This window comes from Ciconia boyciana, chromosome 5, assembly GCF_034638445.1.
Source record: "Ciconia boyciana chromosome 5, ASM3463844v1, whole genome shotgun sequence".
Taxonomy (NCBI): domain Eukaryota; kingdom Metazoa; phylum Chordata; class Aves; order Ciconiiformes; family Ciconiidae; genus Ciconia; species Ciconia boyciana.
In genome coordinates this window covers 27206857-27232741 of record NC_132938.1, presented here as the reverse complement: position 1 = coordinate 27232741, position 25885 = coordinate 27206857, and the positions used below count along the sequence as shown (strand labels likewise).

The 25885-nt window shown below is 45.2% G+C and overlaps 1 protein-coding gene across 20 annotated transcripts in view; it reads left to right on the top strand.

Moving 5' to 3' along the window:
• Positions 1–13886: 13886 nt before the first annotated feature.
• APBB2 (amyloid beta precursor protein binding family B member 2) overlaps positions 13887–25885 on the top strand; it is a 200235-nt gene continuing 188236 nt past the window's right edge. For 15 of the 20 annotated variants that reach the window (XM_072861654.1, XM_072861661.1, XM_072861655.1 and 12 more), the window contains exon 1: positions 14042–14139. The gene's annotated coding sequence lies outside the window, so the exon portion shown is untranslated. The other 5 variants (XM_072861648.1, XM_072861652.1, XM_072861644.1 and 2 more) reach the window with 5 other exon arrangements.

Genomic DNA, 25885 nt, shown 5'->3' with positions numbered 1-25885 from the left:
CACCCGGCTCCTATATAGGGGCGGGCTGGCCCACTCCGCGCCGCGGTGGGGGGAGAGGGAGGAGCAGGGCACGACCAAAGTGCGGGGGGAGGGCGGGGGGCTCGGCGGTGCCAGCCGCGGCGAGCGGTTGCTCCGCGCAGCGAAAGGCCGGCGGGGGTCGGTGTCGGGCAGCCGCGGGGCGGGGGAGAGCCCGGCCGGGGCTGCGGGGGACCGGGGGCACCGCCCGGCCCCGAAGGCCGGCTTCCTCAGCGGGAGCGGGGCGCGGCCGGCGGCGGGGAGGACCCCGGCCCGCCTTACGTCGGTGTGGAGAAAGTGCTAGAAGCGGCGGGGCTGAGGTGGCGGCAGCGGCCTCCTGCCCTGCCCTGCCCCTCGCTCCCCTGCTGTGTGTGTATTGCATAAACTACACGATGGTTTTGATGTTCAACATAAGCATTAGATACTTATTTTTTAAATTTCGGTATGATTATAAAACCGTCACGAAAGTCACCTGTCTGCTGATTGCATCTCTGCAGTTTCAACCAGTTCCTGAACCAGTCCAATGAAGTCGGTTATAAAATACTGGGCTTTTTATCTTTTATTCGTGACCTGACAAGGCACTGTCTTGGGACTAGAACATCTCTGAACAAGGAAACAAAACAAACCTACCTGAAATACTAGAAATCACGTGGAGTCCAAACAGCCCTTCAGATTTCACTGGTAAACAGCCAGATGGGAGCCTTGTGGATAACCGAGATGGGTAACAGTTGTGGATAACCTTGTGGATAACAGTTACCTTTCAAACAGTGCAAATACCGAACAAAATAGTCTGCAGTCTGTGTGGTTTTGATGACTTTCTTCCTTTGGTTTTCCACCCTGTTTCAGAATGATTTGGACCCCAGTGCAGCAAAATTTCTAAGTACCTGCCTAATTTCAAACAAATTTAAATTAACTTTAGATCTACTGCACTATAAGTTAGTGGGGGACCATTCACATTGCCCACATTACGTATTTGGACTGGGACCTATTTATCAACCTTCCTCAGTTTACAATGAACTCATAGGGAAAGAAGCTTACCGTTTAATCTTCGAAATATGGTCATAAAAGGTTCAAGATACAGTGTCAGGTTGGTTCTACCTGTAACAAGACTTAGTGAAGAAAACACAGGATAGCAAGGAGGGTTTTGTATTTTATATGCAAAGCTGGGATGTTTCCAGACAGGATAAAGACTTGAGCAACCTGGGCTGATCTCATAGCTGATCGTGCTTTGAGCAGGAGGTTGGTCTAGAGACATCCTGAGACCCCTTCCAACCTGAAGTATCCCGTGATCCTGTGATTCAGTCTGTCACAGTAAAGGGAAGAGCATTTTCGGGGAGGAGGGGGGGAAGGTTCACAGTAAATGACAGTATCATTTATTTCTGTTTTTTCCCCTTATGTTTTAGCTGAATACAGTCATTGATACCTATAAGCAAGCTAAAAATGGCTCAAAATATTTATTCTATGTATAGTAGCTTTGGCTGTCTTTCCTTTTGTGATCAACTCTTCATGCACTGTAAGATGCAAGTGTGGCAAAGCAACTTGAATGAAGAAGTACGATGCTAATGGTCCCTGATACATATGCAGGAGAGACTGCATGCAGCGCCTCTGAGAGGATGGCAAAGCACACATCTTGCAGTCTACAAAAGGGAAGGCTAAAAATGGCAAGAAAAATCCTATTTCTGAATTGCTCAGTGGCAAATGGTGGTTATAACTTCAGCCTGCCTCGGAGCAATGGCTGTGCTCAGATCCCTAGGTTACAGTCAGCCCTGGGATGGTTCCTGTGTCTAGGCTGTTGGGAGGGACTGCAAACAGCCAAGTGTTGTTTCAGCCTCTGTGTGCCATGAACAGCACACAGGGACCATAGCAGGAGTGATCATTTCTAAGGGAGAATCTGCCAAATCTATCAATACATTAATTTTAAATAAATACTAAGTATAACAAGATGAAACTGCTAAAAATCTGCTAGAGTTGCATAAAGATGCCTGCCTCTGGAAAGTCACGTAAAAAGTGAGTGCTGTGTCATATCCAGTCCTCATCTACCTCCTTGCAAAGAGGAAGTCTCTGGACTATCTTTCTTCAGTGCAGGTAGATGTACTGAGCACATTTAACCCAATACATTCCCATTACTGCAATAAAATCAACTCACCTGAAAAGTGACTGGAAATACTTGTGAACTTTCTGCACTGTCCAAATATAACAATAGTACTTGTGGTGTTCAACATTGTCTGTGAATAAAGCTTTCACTCAGATGTCTAATCTAGAAAGCACGTACAGAAGAATCTTTGCTACGTGTATAATCTTCTGGCAGATTTCTTTCTCTTAAATACAGGACTCAATGGTAGTATTTACTTTCTCCCCCTGTTTCAGTTGAGGGTTACATAAGGAAGAACCAGACTTACAATTAAGGGCTGTTTCTGAGTTTAGAAGATCTCCTAACAGAAGTAGCTATGACAAGCAGGGTGGTGTAGGAGACAAAGCTGGCCTTAGACAATGGAGAGCTCCTGAAATGGAAGCTGAGGTTGTAAACTATTCTTTAGAAAATAGTTTTCCTATTCTTCTGCCAAAATCCAAGCCCTGAGGCAGTCCAAGTCCCCATCTTCAGCTGCACTATCTGCACCTGTCCAGCAAACACCTCAGACCTGTGCCTTTCTTCATTTTCTTATAATATGACTCACTTCCCAAAAGAAGGATCCCAAACCCATTCCTGGAAATCTCCTTAATTCCGTACTCCCTACCCCCGAAACAAACCACCGGTGTCCATAGCTGGCTGGTAGTGCCCAGGGCAGTGGGATGCAGGTACATGGTGGTGCAGGCGCTGGAGCCACAGGAACCCGTTACTGCCTGTCACCATTCTCCTGGTGCCTGTTTGCACTTACCCTACAGTGAGTTGAAGGTATTTGAGATTACTGTAAGTACATCTGCTGGGTTGGGGGTAAATCCTGCCTGACGGCAGTTACGACAGCTCAGTTATATCGTAGTAGTGTGCTTGAGAGAGGTTGACTTAAACAGAAATGCAGCATCCTTGAAGAGTTGCTAGGACTACTTTTGCCTAAGGCCAGTGCTGACATAAGTCATAGCGTAACTAAGGTGGTATCCATCCATCTATTATAGGGACATTTAGGATGCCTTCATAATCAGCAGCGAGAAGAAATTTCAGAGCATGAATCAGTGGGCCAAATAGAGATGTTAGCTTTGGGCTGAGACAAACTGTGCTCTAGAAACGCCAGCTTCTCTCCCTTGACTATAAAGGGAGCGTATGGGACCCAGTTCAGGTGTAGAGGTCTACAGTGGTGACACAGGCTTTCAGATGGATGAATCCAACTTTAACTGCCTGGAGATGAGAGAAGGATACATATTTTTACCTTGCAGCTCACCATAATTAATGTTTCAATAATGTATGATTGAGTACGCATTATGGCATATAGCAAGGACAGACTTTATTTCTGCATGACAGGCTTTTAGCCTGGTAGATACGTGGCTGAGAAACAAGACAATTTCTTATCATTTGGCAACTAGTGTGCAGTCGGTAACTGGAAAGCTAATAAAACACTGTCCTTATTTTCCACCACTAACGTTTTCCATGTTAATGTATCTGCACATCTTTGTCTGCATCATTGTAAAGGACAGATGCAAGGGAATTGTCCCCAACTGCATTTGCGTATAGGTTCCACCAAGTGGAGATATATATATATTATATTCTCTCTATCACTGCTATACCACTATCACTGCTATCCAGCTATACCACCAAATGTATACAGCTTTTCCAAAATGAAAAATTGGTATTAGCTGAAGAAAGCCTTTCTGCCAAATTAGATGCTGGAGAAAGTCTTATGTGTTGTGGGTTAACCAAAGTAGGCAGCTAAGCTCCACACAGCTGCTCGCTCACTCCTCCCCAGCAGGATGGGGGAGAGAATCAGAAGGGCAAGACTGAGAAAACCTGTGCGTTGAGAGAAAGACAGTTTAATAAGCAAAGGGGGGAAAAATAATAAAAAAACCCCCAAACAAGTGATGCAAAAAGCAATCATTCACCACCAGCCAACTGATGCCCAGCCAGTCCCTGAGCTACGGCCCCCGGGAAAACTCCCCCCACCTCCCCAGCTTTTATTGCTGAGCACTACGCCATATGGTATGGGATATCCCCTGGGTCAGTTGGGGTCAGCTGTCCTGGCTGTGTCCCTCCCAACTTCTTGTGCACCCCCAGCCTACTGGCTGCAGGGACAGTGTGAGAAAGAGACGGCCTTGATGCTGTGCAAGCACTGTTCAGCAATAGCTAAACATCAATACGTTATCAGCACTGTTTTGGTCACAGATCCAAAACACAGCCCCATGCTAGCTGCTATGGAGAAAATTAACTCCATCCCAGCCAGAACCAGTACACTGTGTCACCAAACATATGAAAAACATATCTGAGGCTGCTGCAGGGACAGCGGGCATCAGGGATCTGTGTAAGGCAGCAAAATCCGCCTTCTCCTCTGGTAAGTTGTCTGGAGCACAGCAGTAATTCCTGCATCTGAGTGCCCCAGCCTTTAATTAGAAGATCAGAGGGATCAAGAGGGCAAGCAGAAATGACTGCTTTTATACAGGGCCTGGGTCCATGAAAGCTTTGAGCAAGAAGAGAGGCGTGTGTTTGTTTCTGAATTGCAGCCAGGTTAATTTAAATACTTCTGTGAGGAGTCTCAGGGACTGCACCCCAGCGCTGTGGGGCAATGTAAGTCCAGTTACTGCTCAGCACCTGGCTGTCAGCAGCTGCTCTCCAGGTCCATGGGCCAGGAGCTCTGGGCTAAAATGTCTCAAATGTCAAGCGGGAGTAAGACTGGGAAGTGAAAGACATTCAAAGCAGCTCAGAGCTGAGCTGGGAATGGGGGAAAACCCCCAAATCTTTCTTTACTTAATGTAAAGATTGGAAAAGTTATGTTCTCCTATCCCCTTCTCCACAAGGAGGGGATGTTTTGGCTAGGAGATGTAATGACTAAGGACTGCTGAGGTTGGAGACATGCTGAAGGATATGAACTCTGGGTCTGACCTGTGATGAAGCCCAGCTGGAGAGGGGTAACACTGAAGCTATCCAGATAAGAGGGTCAGGCTTATGAGAGGGGCTGCTCTGCCAAGGACTGCCTTTGTGTGTATTGACTGCCAGCAATGACTCTGCAATTGCTCTGAACTACAGCCAAGTCCTCCAGCATGTAAAAAACTCTACAGAATGCAACGGCTCTTCTGGAAGTCTGTAGGTGGAAGTGTTAAAGTGCTAAAATGTAGCTCTGAAGGCCTGCCTTGAGAGTCTCAGTTCTGAAGAGCGTGACCATGGTTGTCTTGAATTCAGATCTGTCTGGCAGGGTGCTTAAGATTCTTCACCTTCTTCCTCTGCAAAATCGTGTCCACCATATGGTGATGGTGTCTATCAGAGGCATAGCGATAGTATGCTTTGTTTCATGGTAGAACTAGGACAGAGAATGACTCCTTTCTCTTTCCACAAAGAAGGGCAGGAGGGACATAATTGTTGACAAGGGTGTCTTAGTTTCCAATGAAATGATATACTATCTGCTTTTACTTGATATGAAAGCTTGCAAGGCTTGTCTCAAAAGATAAGGAAGAGTGTATATTGGCACCTGGGCAATCGGGCACGTGTCTCCTTTCCCTCAAATGCTTTCTTTGGTGATGTTAGCAAGCCACCCTTTTTCCTCTATAGGCAGGAACGATCCATCTTTCTAGTGTAGTCTAGTAGAGGAGAACAATCCCTCCTTCCTTCCTCTGTCTTTGTTTTGTTAATTTATACATTCTTGGGATTAGTGCTTTTATCTAGAGAGGTAAAATATACATTTCAAGTAAGAGGACCTCATTTTGTGCAATGTTTTAGTGTAATACATGTAATAGCTAATAATAATGAATTCTAATTTTGATGTAGCACTTGGATGATCTGTGATAAGGACTTACATTCCTACATACATTTTCATCTAGTTGATGCTTTCCTCAGACTAACAGGCACAAGAGAAAACAAGATGAGTCATGTGAATTAAACTACTGGTTGCGAGAGAATTAAATAGCAGCACTTGACCCTTGCAATATCCTCTCTTGTACAACACCATGCCTCTTCCCAAGTGCTGTGCTGTGCCAGGCCATCCTGGGGTGACCCCAGTCTGCTTCTCTCCTGCAGTCTTCAGTTGCTTCAGTCACAACTTAATTAGCAAACCCTGTCCTTAGACTTGCTTTTGAATGTTCATCAGCCATACATAGCACCCAGAAAGCATTCAGAGCCTCTCCTCTGGGACTGCTGGAAGAGTTTACCTTAGGTAGGCTGAGTTTCTTGTTAAACAAAATAAAAGGCCGCTCCAAATCATCTCCTGAGCACTATCCACTCTTAAGCCAGAGGAGAGTAGGGGAAAAAGAAAAGAGAGCTGAGGAATATTGTCAGTCAGTTGAAAGGATATCAAGACAGTGACCCACTAGTACTTTTAAGGTGGTAGAGATGCGCTTCCTCAGGTGTATGGGGTGCTGAGGGAAAGGCATGGGCCACCTCCCAAATTCCTCTTTACAGCAGTGGTCTCCATCCTCAAGAATGAAACCTGTTCAGGGAAAGGACAGAATATATGCCTTAGGGAGCTGCTGAGGAGGGACCTAACTTCTGGACCAAGGCTGTTGTCACCTGTGGTCTCTTTACATGCTAGTGTGGCTTTGGTGTTTCTCAGGGGAACGTGAGGAGCAAACGAAGAAATTGGCTTGCCTGCTGTTGGATGAAGAAGTGAGAGGTAGGGCTCTGCCAGAAGGGAATAGCAAGAGCTTTTGTGTCTGTTGCAAAAAAAAAAGGAGCTCTTCCTGCTTGCATAACAACAGAGGCACCTGTAGACAAGGACTCTCATATGAAGGGGGTTTATTGTGACATGTTGTCACTCCTCCAGTCCAGCAGCACAAACCATCTTACACTATGTCCTGGAGGTCAGCTTATCTTCTTTTGAGGGGAGGGAAAAGGGGATGGATAGCGATGGAGATTAACCCAGATGTAAAAGGCATTCCTTCATCCTGTCTTTTTTATGCAAATGGCATAAATTAGCAGAATTTAAAGTAGTTGACACTTGAAATCAGTGAACAACAAAGCAACATCATTAAAAAAAAAAAAGCTGTTTAGCTAACTCAGTCGCAGAATCCTGAAAGACGCTTGCTTTGTTCCAGACATCTGACGTGGTCCTGTACTCTTTCTGTATCTTATGAGTAGTCTTCTGGTGAAATGTTTCCATCTTATTTTTATACACATATCCACTCCCACCTATAGAAACTATGAAATAAGGTGTGCTCAGCATGTTCTCTGAAAACTCTACTTCCATAACAAAAATGTCTTAGGTAGTACAAGCTACCCTGAACTTCTATACATCAACAGAGACATGCATACCACAATATTGACACCAACTTGTGCTAAAGGATTTAGTTCCTCGCCTACATGTGCACACTCTTGAGAAGTGTGGGCATTTTGTTTTTAATTAGAGAAGTGCCCTGAAGCAAAGCCTCAGTGGCAGACAGTTTGTGAGAAGTTCAAGCATGGTTCTTCTGTTAGAGCTTCTTCACCTGGGGAGTGATGTTGGCATGGAGCTGCTGCCAGTCCGGTAAGTGAAGCCAAGAGCCTGAGGTCCCTGGATTGCCCTGAGACCTGCTTGCCTATCTAGTCCTGTCCTGAAGAGACAGGACCGATAGAGCTGGCTGTGTGGGACTGCATGGGAAAGACATTTTTTGCATCTGAGCCAGTCCCAAACTACCTCCTCTTCATCACTCCTAAGGTCTATGGCATATCTTAGAGTTCCTAACCACTATATGTATATACATATGTTTGGTGTGCAGCTCTGGCAGGCTGGTGGTTCAGAAGTGACTCAGAGCAGCACAGCTCTTGTCACTTTCCAGTGTGACCACGGTAGATCTAAAGCCTCACAGACCTAGATCTGAGCTGCTCTTGCTTCTCCACTCTGTAACAGCAAGTAGAAGCATTAAATGGATCCCTTAGTCATGCTGGTGGAATTCAGTATGTGCTTTTTAGCTACTGAGATCTCGGAAGCCTTGCCTGTACCAATTCCTATGTTAATTACAAATTAACAGTAGCTATTCACTTGTGCTTGTAAGACAAGGCTTTGATTTCATACATAAGAATGATACATAAGAATGTATAAGAATGAGAGACTTAACCCCACATTAATAACCACTTTCCAGAAGTACATCTGGCAGAACATAACCCTTTGTTAAGTTTTAATTCTGTTACAAAGCATTTTACACATGGTGACCACCCAGTGTATTGCTAACGCAAAGCAGTTGGGTTGTACATGCTGCTCTTACGAGCTGGGGGAAGCCGCAGTGCAGGGGCCCAACCGCTCTGACACTGCTGTGGATGTTGCCGGTGGAAGGTTATTAGTCTTGGCTCAACTGCAAGCAATTAACATTAAAAACGCAGTGAAACAAGCTCAATTGGGAAACGTTGTCCCTTCCAGGCTTGCCTTTGCCCTGAGCCGTTCTCAGAGCCTAACTCTATAGTGCCTCCTGTGCGTCTTCAGAGGCTGGTCTCAGAGCATCAGCAGCAGCAAGAAAGGGAGGCTTTTCTCCCTCTCTGCTCCAGGAATTTTTCCATGCTATTCAAGGAGGAGAGTATTTCCAACTCCCCACCTTCAGAGAAATGTTTAGACAGTGTTTGTCACTGATGGAGAAACTGTTTTTCTGAAGATCAGTTTAACAAGCACTGTTTTGAAGTGTTTACCCAAAGCACATGTGGGTATGAAGAACACCATCGTTTGGCCCTTGAGCCTTATTGTTTTAGTGGAGGTGTTTAGCTTATGAATGTGCACGCTGAAACAAATCCCTGTCTCAGCGGAGAAAAATATTTAGATGGTGAGGGGAACTACACTATGGATCAGAAAAACAATGGGACTGTATCACATTCTGCAGCTGCAAATATAAACGCAAAACATGCCGCTCTTTCCAGTGCATGTTTATACATGTAGGGCAAAATTCCCATTGAGTGCATTTGCAGCCTGGGCTTTTCTAGCTGTATTTAGAACACTAGACACTGGACTTCTGTCTGTTGTTTCAGAGACAAAGCACTGGTCTTCTGCTGTTAGTAAACCTAGCGTTTCCAACTTTATCTTCGCTTTCTACACCTCTTAATTAATGTGTATTAGTGGATGTGAATGTGTATATATGCATATATAGCATATGAGTGGGTTAGCCATTCTGGCCCGAGACGTGGGTTTCCTGACTGCCTCACCAGGAGCTGTACTGCTGCGCCGCATCGGCTGCCGTCGGGAAGCAGAACCAGCAGCGCAGCACTTCCAGGGAAAGCTCCAAGGTGTGAGAGCACCAGGGCTGAAACACAGCAACTGCCAGCAGTGGAGAGGTGTTGGCCTGAAACTTCTAAGCTCTGCTTTATTTTGTGCTGTTTGAACAACTGCCTTCTCAAAATATGGAAAAATTGTAGCCTCAAAGGCAAGTGGCATTCCAAAATCTCTGTTTGATATTCCTATTTCTCAGATGTAGAAAAATATTGGAGATCATACGTTTCAGTAGCCATCAGAAAGCAGGGCTGTAATTCCAATTTTAAGCACCCAAGGCAAGAAAATCTAGCTAACACCTTAGCTTTGCAAGTGTGAGCTATTCTCTTTATTTGACTACCTATAATTACAGGCTTTGCTCTGTGGCAACTTCTCAGTATTTTTGTCTGCCAGAGACACATAAAACAGTAAACAGAGTTTGCTGAAAAGTCAGCTCTAGAAGCACCTACTGCCTTCTAGCAGAGTGCCTAAGCAGCTGCTGTAGGATTTAGAAACTCTGCATTAATAGCAGCTTTTTCTTACAAACACCAGCTTTCCCTCGCCTGGACCCTCCAGCTAGAAGGAAGTCCAAAGTGGACTGTGTTCCTGCAGTAGTCACTTGGTATGTTCTCCGATTTCAAATATTGCGATTGTTTGCAAGCTAACACAGTCACCCTGCTCGCCTCCCCCAGAACTTGCCTGTAATGATAAAAAAAATGGAGCTGCCCCTGTCTGGATGAGTGAGTGGGCTCAGTAAGCGCATCATGTAATCAGGGAGTTTAAATGCCTGGGGGCAGGCCAGGGTCACCTTTCCTTCACCTCACCCATAGGAAATTCCAATATACTGCTGTATAACAGGCAGGGAAAGGAGAGTTCAGAGAATTACATCTAGTCAGATGTCTAAGAGATCATTTATAACTTACTTTACAACTATTCCTGGATGCAAGGCTTTGCATTCCTGAAGAGCTAGAAAGAAACTTCAAAATTATCATTCCACCTTGCTTGGCATGTCAAGAAATCAGCAAACTGCTGGCCTGCAAATTGCTCTGGATTGAACTTGTACCCATACAGCCTTCGTTAATGTAGTGGTAACGTGCCCAAGCTAGCTAATGCAGTGGATGGGAGAGAGCTCCATGAGTATAACAGGAGGCCTTGATTTAGTTCCTGGCTTGATTAAACTACTGGAGTAATCTTATCTGAGACTGATGTCTTGCTGTCTTTGCTTCTCCATAAATAACATAGGGAAGTTCCTCCATGGCAGAATTAGTCTTTCACTATATGCTTGCCCAGGGAGCACTACTGAGACAGGAACTCAACAGCAGCAATACACACTTTCGCACAGGTCCTGGGAAGCAATGCGTCCGGGGGACTGAACCCTCTGAGCATGTTCAAGCCTGTAGTGAAAAATTATGTGCTAGAAGTTTAATTCTTAAATCTTACATCTACACATCCTAGCTGCATGTGTAATGTACGTGGTGGTTTTCGTTCTTTATGGAAAATTATTTGATGGAGTATTTTAAGATGGAGACTTAATGTCACAGCGAGTTGTGTGAATGTTAGAGAAACAGTTCCAAAGTAAATTACCATTCTGCTATAACTGAATTTTCCTAATTAAATTTCTATGTTAAGCTTGGGTTTAAGATCCATATATCCAGAAAAAGGTTATTTGATGGGGTAGGTTCCTCTGAAACATGAAAGTACAGTTGCACCACTAGATGGTAGCCTTGCTTATTTCATAGTCACCTCTTTTCTACTTTCCTCTGCAGCGAGAAACAGTTTCTCAAGAGATGGGATCATTGCGTACTTTAACTGTCCCCCTACACCGACTAACCCTTAAGTAAAAAGCTGGCATATAGAAGAAAGCAGGGGGAGAAACTATGAACTTCTCCTGAGAGAGCATTCGGGCACAGTCAGTCCCGGAGCAGGGTCTGCAGACCCGTGCCGTACTGAGGAAGGTCGACTGCAGAGGGTTACTTGCCAGTGGAGACCTATGGGCAGTCATTCCTTGGTGCAAAGTCGGGTGGACTTTGACCAAAATAAATTTGCAGTCATAGTTCAAACATAGAAACAGCAAGATGATGATGAAATTATTTTGGAATGAGCTGATAATACAGAAAGGCCTCTTTTTTTTCCTGGTAGGTTTATAAACGCAGTTTCACGAGATGTTTGTGTCTTATGTATAGAGGTAGTTAAGTGCTCTGTATCAGTTCCTGAAGGCCACAACTGCAGGAACTATTTCATTGGACTTGGAAAGTTAACATATCGGATTGCCGTAAACAAAGAGATCTCTATTTGATGAAACCGGCTGAGCCTATGCAAGCAGTACATCCACCTAGAAATGTTTCTGAGAAGTCTGAGTGTATTGAACAGCTGTCCATTTAGGATGTATATGAAATTCCTTATTTAGCTTCCCCAACACTTCATTTTTATGACTCCACTTACTACACTGCAATCCAAAGTGCATTATATAGACTATGTAACTAAATGTTAATCATAATTTTAACCGCATAGCAAAAACCACAATGCAGTGCTTTTACACTTCTCATCAAAGGAATGTGAGTTTATGAGTATCTTGCCTGTCCATTTCTGTCAGGGAAATATATTAATAGGCTATTCACTAACAATCTTGGGTAACCCAATAGTTGTCTTGCATCTCTCCAATAGGTAAGTGCACATTCCAGGGCGAGTTCTGCTCCAGTATGCTGTCAAAGTGTAAAAGCTTCCCATCCTGCTGGATGATGTACTTTGTTGAAGGGGGAAGCACCCTGATTTGCAAATGCTGGAATGTGATGAATCACCTTTGGATGTCTGAGGAGGTCGTTGCTCCTTCTGGAACTGATCGTGATGACATGTTCTATTATGGATCATTACAACTGTTTGGAGGCTTTTTTTGGAGCTTCATCATAGTTCTGGATCTAAAAGTATCAATTAAAACGTGAGTTTTAGCTTATAAAAGTGTTGCTCTTTTTAAACAAATTAGAAGATTAAACCATATCCAATTTTAAGACAAATGGAAAAATGTGGGTACCACTACAAACAAGAACAATACATTTAAGAGTAAGTTATTAAGTATTAAAGCATAATTTCCAGGTAATTTGCTCTGAATTATGACATCTTTGCCCAATTGTTGCTCTTTCTTGTTCATCACTGTAGTGCTTACAATTGCAAAATTTTTTTTGCAATTTTTTTTGCAAATTTTTGCAATTTTTTGCAGGCTGCTGGATGTCAATATGATCTTCTAAAACCATAAATATTTCTAATTAAAGATGCTATATGCTTGTTCATCTTAATGATCTCTTTAATTGTGCTTCGGTTCATGAGCGTTCTGCTGTTATCAGGAGCATAGTTGTAAAGCCAGGAAACAAAATACTGAAGAACATTCTGTAATGCATAGGAAAAATCATCCCTTCCAGATAAATAGATTTGCCATGATAAATGGTGCGATAAATTTTAAGTAGACTTGGGTGCTTCAATAGGATTGCTAAACGTGTTTTTGTTTAAGAGAAAATGAGACTGGCCATTTCATTATTGTAATAGTCTGACCTCCGTGTGTCTTTGGTCACTCCAATAAGGCACTGCATTTCACTGCTGATTGTTTTGCATCTGTTGTTCTGCGGACTTTGTAAGATTGTTAGAAGGGGTAGGAGTAAAAGGTCTGTTCGCAGTTACATGCTTTCCACTGAGCTACCATCCCATGTTAAATTTTTTGCTTTAGCTATGAGCAGTTTCTTCCCCTGTAATCTCAAAAGCCTATCTTGACAGAACAGACAAAATCCCGCATATTTGGAAGGCTTTAAACAGAATGATCTTCCCATGGGTGTGTTCTTTTAAGCCTCACTGCTAACTGTCTGGGATGTTGCTGTCATTCCCCACTCATTCATCTCAGGATGTACCTAAGGATTCACTCTCAACCTTACTGTATGGTACTGCAAGTGTGAGGTCTCCAGGACTGGCCCCTTTACTCATTTGTTTTCTGCACTTGAGAACACCTCGTTTCTTTCCATCTATGCTGGCTAGGTAACTTTTGAGACCCACCAGAACACAGCTGCCTGGAGCGCTACACTGGAGTCAAGCACCCTGCTTTAGTCCACAACTGGAGGGGTTCGCTGATGTTCATCAGCCACATGGGCATTTAACCCGCCCCCATGTTGCTACCGGAGTCCATATCCAGAGTGAAAAACAACCCAGCCTTCTAGGTGGGCTTCCAAACCTACTGGGCTATCCCTGGCTCCCGTTATCGCTGGAGGAGTCCTGGGGTACACCAGGTGGCATTTCGGGAGCATAATTGCTACTGCCTCACCTTGATCAGGGTATTAGTACATATGCCAACACGAGCCTGACTCTTCTTTTTTCCCCTAAGGAGAAAAAAGGATTTTTCTTTTTTTTCAGGGGTACACCTGCCCCCACGCATAAACCCTACCCCCTCACACGAGGACAGCTGCTCTGGAAGCTACCGATGAGCTGCTGACTGAAAGCCCCCCAGTGCCGCAGCGCTGAGGGGGTACCGGCCGCGGCCCGGGGGTCAGTCGGGGCGGGAGCGGAGGCCGAAGGCCCCACCTCCCGCCCCGGCCCGGCGGCGGGCACACAACATGGCGCCGCGGCGCCCCCGCGCCTCGCCTCAGCTCGTCTCGCCTCAGCTCGCCCCGCCCGCCCGGCCCCCTGCGGGCCGCGGCTCTGGGCGGCGGCCGGGGCGGAGGGAGAGGAGGGGCGGCGGCGGCTGGCGGCCGGAATCGTTTCCTGGGTAAGCGCAGCGGGCTGGGAAGCGTTTCCGGAAGGCTGGCCGCATCCCGCAGCGGGCTACGGGCGCCTCCGGGGCGGGCGGCGCAGCGCAGAGCGGCGCGGCAGGCAGGTGCGCTCCGCGGCCGGGCCAGGAGGAAAAGGGCAGAGCCGCGCAGCGTGTCCCGCGGCGGCGGCGGGGCTCCCGGTGCGCGGCCGCCCGCCGTGCCGCCGCTCCGGCCGGCCCGCTGCCGGTGCGAGCGGGCGGGAGGCCGGGGGAGAGTCCCGCTGCCCTTGCCCGGGGCGGCTCCGGCGCATCCCGGCCTCGGGCGTGCGGGGCCGGGGGCGGCCTGCGGCTGCCGGGTGCCGCCGCCGGCCCGCCGCCCCGCTCCCGCTGCTTTCCGCCGTCGTGCAGAGGTGCTGCGGTGCTGCCGCTGCTGCAGGGAGCTGGCTGGAGCGTCGGTGCGAGCGTGGGCTTCCCTCCCGCGGGCGCGAATGGGAACGGCGGCCGGGCTTGTTCTGCTGCGGGGGGGCGCGTAAGCATGAAAAGTGGCAAAAGTGCCTGTAGAAGTAGCTTTTTTTTTTTTTGTGGTTATTAGAGTGGGCTTTGCGAGTTCAGCTCTGTGATTAAATCATACTTGAGATTGCATGCGGGGTTGCACATGGGAGTGTGCAAAAATACAGTACGCGGAACAAAACCCCGTTTAATCCCACTTGAAGTTCTCGGGAATTTGCTTGGGTCCCACGACGGCAACGGAGCTACTTGTAATTGCGGCTAGAGAGAGAATGAGTCCAGACAGATGAAATGGGAAGTGTAACGGTTTGTATTTGTACTTCATTGCTTTGCCTGCTTGTTTGCTATGTTCTATAATTCTTGTCTGGGCTCCTGCTTGCTAGGGAGGATAAGTGCAGTTCTGTGCTTTCAACACAAAATAACTAAAACCAAGAAAAAAACCAGACCTGCACTGGTGATGGACTGGTAGGCTTTGTGTGTTGTGGATGCTGTTGGTAGCCGTACAGGATAACGGTATCTGCAGTAAGTTGTGGAGGATAACAGTATCTGCAGCAAGTTACAGTGCTTCACCTAGGATCTGCTGTATTGCCCCAGAAGCTGAGGTACGGGTTGCTGCTGAGCTGCTGCAGGCTTGCTGTGTCCTCTGGCTCACCAGTGTATTCCTCTAGTTCGTTCTAGATCTGACATGTCATCATCCTGCTATCTCGTACTCTGGTACTTTCTGAAAGCTTGAATGAGTTGTCTGTCTTGTGTTCAAAACTGTTTTCTGCCTGCATAATTGCATTTGGTTAAAATAAGTGTGTGGATGGCCTAGCCCTTAAAGGGAGAGACATCCTCTTACGGTGACCTTGGGACAAAATCTTGGCTGATTAACTTCCTTGTGTGGAACAGCCATTCTGAGTGTGAATATTTTTGTTCTGCATTTATAGTGATGAGTGTTTGATGGAATACTTTTTGGCTTGCATTTTTGGGTTTTTTGGCCACTTAAGGGAAATCAAGGTTTGGAGAGAACTCTTCAGGAGGAAGAATAGTTTTATCGTGTGTTATGAAGAATACATGACTTGGTGTAACAAGGAGGAAGATTCTTGGCTCTGAAGCAGCAGGAGTGAATGTGCCCTTCCTGGTGAAGGAGGCATCTAAGCAGTAGACCACAACAGTGTGGGAATCATTTCCTAGGAGAGGGGATGCATGACTTGGAAATCTGGATTATTTCTTTTGTTTTTCAGTTCTATAGCTAAGTCAGGAACAGTGACAAAAATGGTCATTTTTGGTGGGGCATTGGGTGGACTCTGCTGTGCCCTTAGTCAGGAGGGATGGTGACTTCCTTAGGAAATGCCTGAGGAGCCTAGAGAGGGCTGCTGCAGGGTTTGAGCTGAAGAGAGTGGTGATTTCGGGAGCTAGTTAGGAAGGAATTTGAGTACTTGAGATTGCCTACTGTAAGGATTTTTTAAGCAGAGGCTGTGAAAAACTAAAATTCTGATAGTTGGTAGGCAATCAATTGATTACATCTTTGTCATCTGTCAGATGGCAGATCTGTGCACTTTGGAAGCTCTGACCTAGGATGTGCAGTCACGCTTGAACATGTCCTCGCTGAAAACAAACTATACGATGTGTACATCCCTTGCTAGTAGAAGATGATGTCTTGCCTTTGTTCCCTGCTGTGAGCAAGGAGCTCTGCTGCTGGGAACAGCAGAGCAGGAGATGTGCCGGGTGCGTTAGCTCGTCTCTGACCAAGCTGCTGCTGTCCTGCTGCCATGGAGAAAGTAAAGGCGACGGTGGAGCTGGCAGGAGGGGTGGTGGGATGGGTGTGAGCTCCTAGGGAGTGCCAGGCATAGGTCCTCTCACCCGTGCTGCAGGTGGGACAGGTGCAGAGAGGGGCTGGGGGAAAGAAATGCCAGTTTTTCCAGAGAAGATGAGGAAAGCCTGGCTTGTTTAGCCTAGCAAATGAGGCCTGAGAGGGGATATGATTGCAATCTGCAAATACAGCAGGGATATAAACACTAGAAAGGGAGAGGAGCTATTTAAGCTAAAGAACAATGTTGGCACAGGAACAAACAGATATAAACTGGCATGAATAAACTTAAGCTGGAATTTAGACAGTTTCTTCCCTAAATGGAGTGAGGTTCTAGAACAGCCTTCAAATAGGAGAAGTGGGAGCAAAGCCCCTAACTGGCTCTTGAGGATATATTGAGGAAGCTGATATCGTGTGCTTGGCTGTGGCAGTAGGAGATGAGGCTTGGTGACTCAGGAAAAGCCTTTCTGTACGTCTGAGTTAACTGAATATAGATTTTCTGCACTAGTGTTTCTTATTTTTAAAATCTGACATTCAAAACTGGCATAAAAATAAAATGCTTGCTTTACAATTTGTATCGCTACTTAGAAAGGTTTGTGATGTGTTTAGTGGCCACTTTCTGAAATGTTTTGCAAGTTAGTTTTTTTCCCCTCCAAAATAATAAATGTTGGCTTACAGCTGCATCTAATTGTGTGGAAATTCCTTTTTCTTTAAGTCAAAACTGTGCAAAATGAGACTATACATTAGTGTGTGTGTGAGCTGTTTGAGCTTATTATCCTTCAGGTTAAAAAATGAACTGCAGAAAACCTTTTTTATTCGTATTGAAGTAATTCATAAATCCTCTCAAAAAATGAGTTTTTTGGGGGGCTGTATAGCAGACCCGGATGGTGTGAGCAGAGACTAGTGCTCCAAGCTACGCTGTGACTGGAGGACTGGAATAAATTAAGTTTAAAGCAAATTTGAAAACAAGTCTAGTTGAGCTAGTTGTGCATGGGGTTTGTCTCATTTGCTGTTATGCAGAACAGCTGAGAGTTATCTAGTGTGGTGGTTGCAGTAGTTGAACTCATACGGAAGTCTGTAGTTGGTTCTAAAAATATTGTGTGTGCAACAGAATACAACAAGCTGCGGATGCTATGTAATGGGTCCTATGACTGTCAGCAGTACCTGACTGCTTCTAGGAGATGTAATAAGTATAGAAATGAAAGAGCAGCTGTGATGGGCCAAACCAAGGGTTCATCTCTGTAGCCCAGTAGGCCACACAGGACTTGAGCAAGCCATGTGGTGGCTGGTTTCACCTCCAAGCAGCTCCTTGGAGATGCCTCTAGGTGCTTCTGCATTGTTTCCTTACCCCGTAGCAGAAAGTGATCTCTTGCCATCAGGAGGGATGAGGTGCTCTTGCAGGCTGACTTACACTTCAGGCTAATCTGTTGCCTGCTGAAATAAAATGTGAGAAAATTAATCAAGGAGAGGTTAAAATGGGTGCATTTATGATGTGCTTCATTGACTCCGTGACTCACATCCCTTTTGCAGGGAAAAGGAGACCTTGGGACGTGTACATCTAATGCATGAGGCTGCAGTTCCTCTTCTGGCTCCTCCAAAGCTTCTTCCTGAGCTTGTGGGTGGTTTTTGATTTATAGCTTTCCTATCTGCCACCCTATGAAAGAATAGGATTTTCTTGCCAGCCTTCTCCTGCCCCTGTCTGAGCTGGCCACAGCTCCTTAGGCTGATGGGCTCCAGACTTGATGGGCAGGATCCCAGGATCTCTGCCTGTTTCTCTTTCATTGTTTCATTATGGGTCTGGGCAGAGGACTAATCGCTGCTGTCCCCAGAGCTTTAAGGAGCAGAGGGTGCTGTTGGGATGCTCTGTGGGGTGTCCTGCTTTAGTTTTCTATTTTTTTTAACCCTTTATCTTCAGCCTGCTCCCTTTTTGATCCGTTGTCTTCTGCAACCTCTCTCTTCCCCCTGCCCTGTAAGCAGATGCCCAAGGAAAAATAAGAACAGGATGACCTTACTGAAAACCTCTTCTACAGGTGTTCTCTGAGCCTCTGGCTGTTCTCAGCTTGGGGTTGCCAGAGCTGGGTGCACCCTTTCACTGTTTCAAAACGTTTGGTGGCTTTTGGTTCCAAATGCTTCTCTGGTCTGTCTGCAGCCCCCTGGGACCTCATTGCAGCCTCCATGGCCAGGAGTGCTGCTTGTCTGTGGCTCTGCTTCTGGCTGTGTAAAGAATTCCCTCCTGCATGTTCTCAGCTGGCTTCCTTCATTTGGCGGCTCTTAGCTCTTGTGTGGCAGAGGTGGTTAGTGATCCTGCGTTATGCCACTCATGACTTTGTAGGCCTCTGTCTTCCTCATCAAGTTCGCTTTTGACCTGCCTGAAGAGTTGCCTATTCGGATGTTCTTTGTATGGAAGCCATTCCGGAATGTGAGCATCCCTTTCCAGGAGTCTATCCCGGTTCTACATGTCCTTTTAGGATGGGAGGATCTGGGCTATATACCATTTTCAACATGTAGGTAAGCTAGACAGTGGCATAACCATGTTTTGTTTTCTTTCTCAATGATTTGTAATGTTTGATTTGCTTTTTGGACTGCTAGTGAGTTAGTTTCATGAATCTGTAAAATTGTGATGTCAAGATGTTGCTCAGGAGTACGTCAGTTTGGAATCCCTCAGTTATGTATAGCTGTGGTTGTGTCTTTCCCATGTGCATCTTCTTATACTTCTTGTGTTTATTTGCATTAGCTTTCCTCTGCAGCGTTATTAACTTGGGTCTCCCAGGATTGTCTGGAATTCCTCACATCCTGGCCTTGCTACCACAATACATTTTTTTGTCATCAGCAAACTTCCTCAGCTCACTGCTCATTCCCCTTTCCTTGTCTCACATGAATGTGTCAGACAGCCAAAGTCTGAGCACGGGTCTCTGCTGAACTTCACTGGTGACTTCTGTTCCCTCCAAGAAGAGACTGTTCACTCTTATCCTTACCCTGTTTCTATTTTTCGACCATCTATCTTTCCACACAGGACCTTTCCTCTTACCTCTGCCTGCCTAGTTTCCTTAAGAAAGCCCTTAGTTTTTGGTAAGGGACTTGGTTGAAGTCCTTTTGGAAGTTCAGCTAGGTCAGAATGAATGGGTGTACCTTGTCCATGTTTGGCACTCAAAGGTTTGTTAGGCAGGGTTTCTCTCTGTACAAACTGTACTGACTCTTCTCCAGCAGACTGTTTATCCAGGTGACCAAATTATCTCCTTCTATCATTAGCATGGGTTGAGTTAATTATTAGCCCAGTAGAGGTGTCAGGCTTTGCAGCTCTGTACTTCCGTGGATCCCCACTGAGTTTGTTGTGTCTTTTGCTGCTTTCCATTCACCTTCTGCAAAGGATGTTTCAAGCGGGAGGTTACAGAGCTCTGGCAGAAGAATTTGACCAAAGCATTGCAGAGAGTGCCCTGGGATGGCTAATGGATGCTGGTTTAGCTGTGCCTCATCTGAGAGGTCCTGGTTGCATAAGCCTGTCACCAAGGGCAGAAGGGCAGACCCCGCAGCGAGGTGATGGGAAATGAGTGTAGGAGTCTGCCCTGACAAAGACAGTGGGCCCTTGGCCTCCATCACCTGCAGGATGACAAGTAGACCTTGTGTGGTGGGGTTTTTTTATGCTTTCAAAAGATCAAACTCTATTTAGCTTAAGATCTAAGGTGAACCTCTAAGTTCTGTGTCCTACCATCAAATCTATTTTATTTTTTTTAACTAAAATGTGCTGAGCTTCCGTCTCCCCTGAAAATGTGATATTTGGGTAAGCGTTTAGATGGTAACTTCTACTGAACAATCTTTGCATCTGTGTATAACACTGATTAGTGCCTTTTTAAAGTGGTCTGCATAACAATTAGGATGATTAACTAGATGCAGATTTCTGCCTTTATCAGTAGTCTGCACTCCGTTTGATTGATACTGCATGCTGATCTCGGATGAATGAAGTCAGATGCAGTTTACTCTAGGATATTCGTGAATGTAAACTACTAACCTGAGTAGTAGTGCATTAAGAGTAATAATATGTGACAGAGGAAGGTTTGCTGCAAAATAAAATATGTACATTTTTGCTTCTGATCTCAATACCGGATAGCCAGTGTTTGTAATTCTGGTTTGTTTTACCTTATGAATAGTGCTGCTGCTGTAAAGTACTTTAAGAAAACTGGCAGACTTATATTTGGCAGTTTAATCTTTTGGACTTCACAATTTAAAAAACTCTGCTAAAATCTCAGTGGTGTCCTTCTGTAGCTATGCCAAAATAGAGTTGTACCCCACTGATTTAGTCATCTAGTTCTTATTGTTTGCCTGTCCTTTTTTTCTGTAGAAATCTAACAGAAATCTTTCTCTTTCCTTTGTCTTCCTTGCCGGGTTATATTGCACCCCAGGTAACACATCCTGTCAGACAAGCGTCAGCTCTGCCTGCCCTTGGGAAAACCCTCCTGGAAGCACTAGACATGCTTTGCTATGATACGCTTTTAAGCAGTTTTGCGGTGTGTTTAGTTCTTTTGTTGAAGGTTGGGTTTTTTTTTTCCCTTTAGTGCAACTGCAGTTTAATTTTCAAAGGCACCAAAAGGAACATTTCTAAACTACTTCTGCAGATTTCAAGTGTAGAATAAGTGTTTAAAAAATACCCCCTGGGTTTGGTAGCGGTGCTAAAATGCGTTTTGTGCAGGACTCTGTTAGTCACAACTGATTTTTTTCTTATGTCTGTTGGCTGGTTATGGAGGGAGGTTTCCTGGTATAATTATTGTGTGTAAAGGACAGATTCTAAAGGAAGGAAGCTGGCAGGCACTAAATGTTCCCTACCTTTATGAATTAACTTCTTTGAACAGAAGAAACTACCATGAACTTTACATATTTTGTTGTTGTCTGTTGTAGAAACATGTCATTCCTTTGCAGTCTTCTTGGGGTAGAAAGCCCTCCAAACAGTTATTAAATGACAATAATTTGGTGTGACTAATATTGGCACAAATTAGTTAAGCCTTTATTTGAAACCTCGTAAGTATAATTTCTCAGATGGGTTGGAGGGAGATGCTGCAGGGTGCTTACTGGCCAGCTGCCTAATTAAGCAAATGAGGAGCTTGACATTAAGCTATCTATGTATTTAATATAGAATTTCATTATAAGGAACTGGAAGCAGTAGTTTGGGTAAATATGACAACTAATTCATTGCTCCCATGTTTGCAAATAGAATTAACAAGGCAAATGTAAAGAGGATTATTGTTAGGAAGGGATGTTTCTTAGCAAGGTATTGAATTGTGTAGTTATGGAGGAAGCTGTGGAGAGAACCAGTGTGAAAGATGAAAGGGAATTGCAGGGAAGAGAAGTAAGGAGGAGGGTTGCTCTCACATGGAGAATTCAGTGCTTGCCGGATTAAATTGGGATTTAAACGTAGCGTAATGGAAAGATAGTTTAATTAGGTTGTTTAAATGAGTTGAAGATATATACATATAGGGCACAGTCTATGAACTTAGGGAAAGATTCATCTGGAAGTAAATACAGTAGGGAACCTGGGCGTTTGTGATACACCCAGTATTAAGGAAACCTCCAGCACTACGTGATGACCTTGTCTCGTTAGCATCCTGTGTATGTGAGCAGGAGAGGCAGGATCTCCATGGGATCGTTTCCCTTATACCCATCTGGGTGTAAAACGGTGCTCTTTGGGGAGCGCGTGGTCTCACCGGGGCACGCACCCAGCTGGAGCAGCACTCTGGGGGTGTCCCAGCGGTTTTGTCATGGGAAACTTCTGTTTGACTGTGAAATGGCTGGCGCTGATTGCATGCTTTCTAAATCAATGTCTTGGAGATGGTCAGCAGAAGGAGGCACAAGGGTAAAAGTATTAGGACAGAGTTAGATTTTTGGTAACTCCTTTTAATAGAATGATGTAAAGTATTTCAAAGGAATGAAAGTAGTTTATGCAAAAGTTTCTTGCTGTTTTTTCTTCCCTCTTGAAAGCTTAAATGGCCGTTTTTCCTGGGTGTATAAAGTCATTTTCATCCGACACAGGAAAATGTAGGAAATGGATAACAGGCAAAGTCTGTGTTGCCATACCAGGAAAGTTTGAGGTCTGTTTCAATGTCTTAAAACATCTGGGGAGAAGCCCCGCTGCTAGGATAGAGGGAGTCCAGTGCTGCGGTGACGGAGTGGGTACCTGATCTCCAGGGAGGCGGGGGGGTGGTGTGGGGCTGATGTGGCTTGGAAAAGGAAATCCAGTGCTAGTAGAGAGACCCCACCATAGCACTAGCCCTCGTCCTGCCTTCGTCTCCTTCCTCTTCTTGCTGCAGCTCTGCCCTCTCCTCTGCCGTACCGCAGAGACCTGCGTATGCTATCATTTACCACCCGTAACTGGCCCGTGTTGCTCCAGTCTTGTTGCTGCAGGAGAGTGCTGCAGTCTGGGAGAGGAGTGTTCGCCCCAGGTGCGAAGGAAGTGGGGTGGGAAGCTGTGCTGCCCTCGCACGAGCCCGCTGGCCGCAGAGGGCAAGGGAACGTGTGGGGTGGCATGAGCGTCACCAGTCTGCTCCTTCCCATCGCTGCGGCGGGAGCAGGGCGGATCCGGGTAACTGGAGTCTTTGAAGCCTATTAAAAATGTTGATAGATTAAAACCCCATCTCAATGATACATAATTTCACAAGATAGCAGCGCGCGGTGGGTGTGTGCTTGTGTAAAATGGCAATATGCCACCCAGATTTTCTGTTAATCCAGGCTAACAAAACAGCATCGTACTCTCTGTTACTTACTGTTAAATTCTTGTTATGGTGTGAGATTTTTAGAAGAAATTGAAATGTTAAAAAAAATCTTTGCCCTTTAAGAAATTAAGTTTTACTCTGATTTTTTTCCCCCAAAGGTATAGATATAAAAGTCAGCTTAAAAATACAACAGAAATTGGATAGATACTGATAAGTAAAGAGAAAGGGAAAGGTTATAAGGATAATTTCACTTGAATCTGAAAGATAGTGAGAATTGCCTGCTTGGGAAATAACTCATATTTTTAGAGTCCTGTGGGAGCCTGCTTGCCTTTTTCTTTTTTTCTCTCCCCCCCCCCCAGTTTTTCCTGCCACGCTTCAGGAAGACAGTGAAACAACATGAGAACCATTGGTAAAGGGAGTGGTTTAACTGTATATGAAAAGCTGCATGTATTCAGGCAAATAAGATTGATTTTTTTGAGGAGTTTGAGGTTTGTTAGCTTAAAAAGTTATCAAATATAAGAAAAATGTTTGATACCTGTGTATTTGAAAAAATAAAAATGTTTTTAATTATTTGGTGTTTGCTTCTTAGAAATGTTTGAGATTGGACTTACTGTTAGATAAGTTTGTAAGCTGGTAAGATGACTACCCAAGGATATTGAAATAACTTGGTGACAAAGCAATGTTGGCTTTAAACATGTGCTGTTATTTAAGCACGTGCAAGGGCTGCTAGCAAACCATGCTTGACTACAGAAATGTGTTTTAACCTTATTTTTATGATTTTTGCATGCTGTTACATCAGCATTCATCTAACTGCATTTGTTGCCAATTCTTGGCACATCTAAACTTTTTCAGTAAAATACCCTGTATGTTTCCCTTTGCAAGTGTAGATTTAAACTTGGGTAAACATAATAGTCCTATATATGCCAAAATATAGGAGGCTCTCTGTTAGAGGCGCATGGGCATTTAGGGACCAGTAAGTCTTTTTTTGAAAACCAATATACATATGTCCTAATGTGATAAAGATGGTGCTGTTTGTCAAGGAAACTGCATAAGTGGTCCCTGGGAAATGTGTCTTTGCAGCCTAACAGCATGTTGATACTGTAATGGCCTTGCACTGAAGTGTAACTCTAATGGAAGACCACAGAAAATTCAGGTATTCTCAGTAAGGGATCAGTTTGGGGAAAGGGGGATCAAGAGGGACAATTGGGAGGCTCCCAGGGATGTCAGTGAGGCTTCATGTCAAGGAAGTCCTGGAGTGATGGGACTCTCAGAGCATCGTTAAAGGTTTGTACCCCAGAAGTCATGGGGTACATGGCAGGAGTCATGTTTCAGTTGTTTCTTAGCCTGCTTTGGGCTAAAAATCAGCCAGCACTACCGTATGCTGGTTCTGAAATACAGTCTTCATGCTTTTGTTTTGGCCAGCCAGTGTGTAGCAACAGACGCAATGGTGGGATGTGGTTTTACTCACTCATTTTTGGGCAGAAAAAGGGGTATCCCTCAGTGCTTCCCCAGGCCAGCCAGCAAGTCAGGAGGTGATGTTCTCTCTTCTCTCTCCTTTTCAACATGTGCGTGCATGTTGCAGTGATGGGAACGGCTGACAGGCAGGATATGGCAAGGTGTATCCTTAAATTTGCGACAGACCTTGCTGGTAAGAATTGTATGAAAGGCGTTTCCCTGGTAGCAGTGGCTCTGGTGACACTGGGAGCCCGAGGGATGTTGCAGCCAAGAGCTGCCTCTGTCCCTGCCTTGCAGTAACCCGGAGGCTTTAATGAGCAGACCTATCGTCCCTGTCTCTGAAGAGGCACAGGAGTCGGCAGCTGGCCGCTTGCCATCCTGCAGCACAGCGCTTTAGTCCGCTGCTGCTAAACCAGCAGGTAGGAGTGCTAGCTGGGTGGAAAACATTTTGTGGGATTTATCCAAAATAAATAGCTAATTTTATATGGGCGAGGCTGAAATTCTTCGGCTGCGCCTCCTTCCATGGCAGAAGAGAAACCCGCCTTCCTCGCAATGCTTGTCCAAGTTTTTGTGCATGTGCAAGGTAAAACGATTATTTTCCTAAATTTAAAGCTTGGGTCCTCCTTCCTTGAGTTCTCATGGATGTCTAGATCTATACTGCTTTGAAAACCCATTTGAACACAGATAAGCCAAACTTCTATGAACCTTCCCCAAAAGGTTCACGTCGAGGCATTTGGCTGGCTTCTCTGCTTCTGCTCTGTGCTTCTGCATAATCCTTGAAGTGTAAATATAGAGCTGGAAAAAATTACACTTGATCTGGTTGACAGTATTCCAGCTTGCACTAGGACTTAAATTAAGAAATATGAGCTTCTGCTATAAATCAGAAATTTGAGTTTGTAACACCTTAATTTTTGGCCCAATAAATCTTATTACTCCCAGAAAGCTGTTAAGGTTCATCTCTAAGTCCTGAGGATGTTTTAAATCTGTGGATTATTTAAGTAGCGTGTGTGCCAAGGTTTAAAATAAGACTGCTAACCCACACAACACGCCGGTGGTAAAACCAGGAGTGGACAGCGTGGAGCTGATTCAGGAGATGCCGAGTGACTGATCCAACTTCAAACCTAACTAGTTTTGAGCTTTACCTCCTGCTGCTTATACTGCTTTTGCTGCTGTACAGAGATGGAAAATTCATGGGATGCTGATGTTTGACTAGTATCAGTAGTTCTCTCAAACTAATGGGGTGAATACTGATTGCATAGCGGCATCAGGCTCTCATAGGGCGTTCTTGCTTGGCATGTGATATTAGCACGTCCCGAGTTTTCCCTGCTGCTGAATGCGAATGCTTGAGAACTTCCTCAAGCAGCCAGCGTTCAAGCGGGGAACTGGGCTTTCCCCATTTTGGGGTTGCTCTTTGAACTGA